General features: G+C 42.1%; 1 pseudogene; it reads right to left on the minus strand.

Moving 5' to 3' along the window:
- Positions 1–216: 216 nt before the first annotated feature.
- LOC102817795 lies at positions 217–757 on the minus strand (annotated as a pseudogene).
- Positions 758–3,567: the final 2,810 nt, after the last annotated feature.

Genomic DNA, 3,567 nt, shown 5'->3' on the forward strand with positions numbered 1-3,567 from the left:
GGGTAGAGGTCAAAGGGGCTGGGCCTATGCTTATGCAGGGACAGCAAAGTGGACCTTCCCAGCCCAGGAGCCTTTGACCTTCTCTAGTGCAGGCCTCAGTAGGAGTTCCAGATGATCTATAGGTCCACAGCGAACAATGGGAGGGGTCAGAGGTGAAGCCTGAGTGGGAGAGTAATGGAGGGTCAGAAGACGTCATAAGAAGGCCAGAATCCAGGGTCAGGCCTGGTTAAAGTTGAGTTTCTTGGCTGGCAGAGTTTCTCCTAGTCCTTCAATATCCACTAGGTCACTGTTGGCATCAGAGTTGTTCAGAGCACTGAGAGTCATATCAGCCTTCTGCTTCTTTATGGGGTCCCCACCACCACCCTACCCTCCCCACCCCAGGCCTGAGGGACAATGGAGCTGCTGGGTGGAGGGGCTGCTGGAGGAGGTGACAAAACACCAGATGCCAACTTCTTGGGCCCTTTCTTGGGTGACTCAGTCGGAAGGGGGAAGCCAGAGTCTTCATATACCTTGCGCTTCACTGTGGCCTTTATCTGAGCCACTGTCGTTCCTTGATGACACAGCTGATGTGATTAAGATTGTCCCCAAATCGCTTCACAGCAGCCCTCAACATCTCTATTTCCGTCTCGGTCCACCTCGCATCCGCGGGAGAAGAGTCAGCCACGGGATACAGCTGCATCATCAGCTCCCTGAGCTTCGTGAAGGCTGCGCCAGCCGCAGAGAATATCTCTCAACCGTTGGTGGACACTGACGTCATGGCTCCTCGCGCCTCCTCACAGAGACGCTGCCACGGAGACCATGGAGAGCCAGGCAACCACACAGGAAAGCTCTCTTAGTTTTCTCTTGTAAAGCTTTATTTTCCTGTGTCTCATCTGGTTTTAGTTATTATATTATTTTTTTCTTATTGATGCCCATTCTTGTTTCTTTTTTCTTTTACTATATTCTGTTTTCACTGTTGTTTGATTACTGTTTTGTTTTCCTGCGTGTGTTTTGTTTTCCTGTGTGTGTTTTCTCTTCTTGCTCCACCCGACAAGGAACAACAATAATGTCCATAGAGCTCTTACACAAAGTCTTGGTGTGGCACTGTGGGCTAATGCGTCAGTCTGCAAAGCCATTTAAAATGCAAGGTCGGTGGTTCAAGTTCACCAGCTGCTCCTCAGAAACTCTAAACAGGGTCGCTAAAGGGTTCAACCCGACAGAACTTAGCAACAAAAACAAGGTCTTACACAGCCATAACCTAGAGCAACTCTACCCTCTAAACAAGAGCCAATACTAGCTCCTATACTGCCTGATCAATAATAGACCTCAGTCAACACCAGTGAAACCCACCATAACTGAGATACATGAATGGTTAATGGAAAATGGTGCACACACTTCCATTCTGTAATCACACCCAAAGAAGACAGTTGGTGAGAGCCTAAGAACACACCAACATACAATCATCAATTAAATACAAATACAATGACACCACAAAGTCTCCGAGACAACAGACAATTTTAGCTCACACAAAGAAATAAGAGAGTGGCTCAAACAAATGACCAAGATACAGAGCCAGAAAACATTTCTGAGTAAGAAAAGGTAATGGAACCACCTAAGAAAGAATCCAAAAGAATGATATTTAGGTACCTTCAACAGATTGACAGAAAGCTCAAGGAAAACACACACATACACACACACACACACACACACACACACACACAAAAAAAAAGCTTTAAAAGAATTTAGGAAAACACTACAAGGACAGTCAAAATAAATGCAAATTTTGAAACAATATAAAACCTGCAAATAGAAATCCAGAAGATTAATACTAAGACCTCAGAAATGAACAATGCAATGAAATGACAAATGAGTAGATTTGAATCAATGCAAGCCTAAATTAGTGACCTTGAAATTAAATCTCTCAATACTAGTAAGCTAGAACAACCAGAAAAAAAAATGAAAAAATCAGAAGAAAGTCTGAAATTTTTGTGAGCCACCATAACAAGGAATAATTTAGGTGTGATCTGAATTCCAAAACAGGAAGAGACAATAAAATGCACAGAGAAAATTGTCAAATAATTGTTGGACAAAAACTTACCCAATATCATTAAAGATGAGAAAATTACCATTCAAGAAGCTAAATGAACCCCAAACAGGATATACCTCAAAAGAAAATCACAAAACATGCTCAAACTTTCCCAAACCAAACAGAAGGAAAGAATCCTGAGAGCATCTTAGGAAAACTAAAAGTTACGTACAAAGGAGAACTGATAAGACTAAGCTCTAATTTCTCAGCAAAAACCAGATATGCAAAAAGGCATTGGATGACATATACCATAGACTGCCAAACAAACAAACAAATCTGTGTTGGAAGAAGTACAGCCAAAATGCTTTTTAGAAGCCAGATGGCCAGACTTCATCTCTGTTACTTTAGACATATTATCAGGAGTGACCAGTCCCCAGAGGACAACATGTTTGGTAAAGTGGAGGGTCACTGAAAAAGAGGAAAACCCCCAGCAAGATGGATTGGCACAGTGGCAGCAGCAATGGGATTAAGAGTAGCAATGATTGTGAGGTTGGCACAGGCCTGGGCAGGGTTTCCTTCTGTTGGGCATAAGGTCATTATGAGTTGGTACCAACTCAACGGCATTTAACAACAACCACTACTACTACACAGAATTTTACTCTAACAAATTTGAAAATTTAGAAGAAATGGAAACAACCCTGTCGCACACCTTTTTAAATTTTAAAACAGTCAGTGTTCCCATGCTCTGTTCAAACAACTGCTTATTGGTTCAGGTACAGATTCCTCATGTGCACAATTAAGTGTTCCGGAATACTCATACTTCACAATGTTTTCCATAGCTGTCATGATCCACACAATCGAAAGGCTTTGTGTAGTCAATAAAGCACAGGTAAACATCTTTCTGATATTCTCTGCTTTCCAGACAAGATCCATCGGACATCAGCCATGATATCCCTCATTCCATGGCCTCTTCGGAATCCGGCTTAAACCTCTGGAAGCTCTCTGTCAATGTATGATTGTAGCCGTTTCTGTATTACCTTTAGCAAAACTTTACTCTTATGGGATATCAAAGAGATTGTCCAATGATTTCCACATTCCGTTGGGTCACCTCTCTTTGGAATGGGCACAAATATGGATCTCTTCCAATCAAGAGAGTTGTCTTCCAAATTTCTTGGCATAGATGAGTGAGTGCCCCCAGTGCCGCTCACTTTCTTGAAAGATTTCAGTTTGTATTCCATCAATTCCTGGTGCCTTGTTCTTTGCCAATTCTTTCAATGCACCTGGACTTCCTCCTTCAGTATCATTGGCTCTTGATCATATGCTACCTCTTGAAACAGTTGAACATTAACCATTTCCTTTTGGAACAGTGACTCTGTGTAATCCTTCCATCTTCTCTTGATACTTTCTGCATCATTCAATAATTTGCCCAGTGAATCTTTCAGTAATGAAAGTCGAGGCTTGAATATTTTCTTCAGTTCCCCCAGCTTGAGAAATACTGAGCATGTTCTTCCTTTTTAGTTTTCTGATTCCAGATCTTTGCACATTTTGTTGTAATATTTGGC

Source organism: Chrysochloris asiatica, unplaced genomic scaffold (assembly GCF_000296735.1).
Source record: "Chrysochloris asiatica unplaced genomic scaffold, ChrAsi1.0 scaffold00124, whole genome shotgun sequence".
NCBI classification, from domain to species: Eukaryota; Metazoa; Chordata; class Mammalia; order Afrosoricida; family Chrysochloridae; genus Chrysochloris; species Chrysochloris asiatica.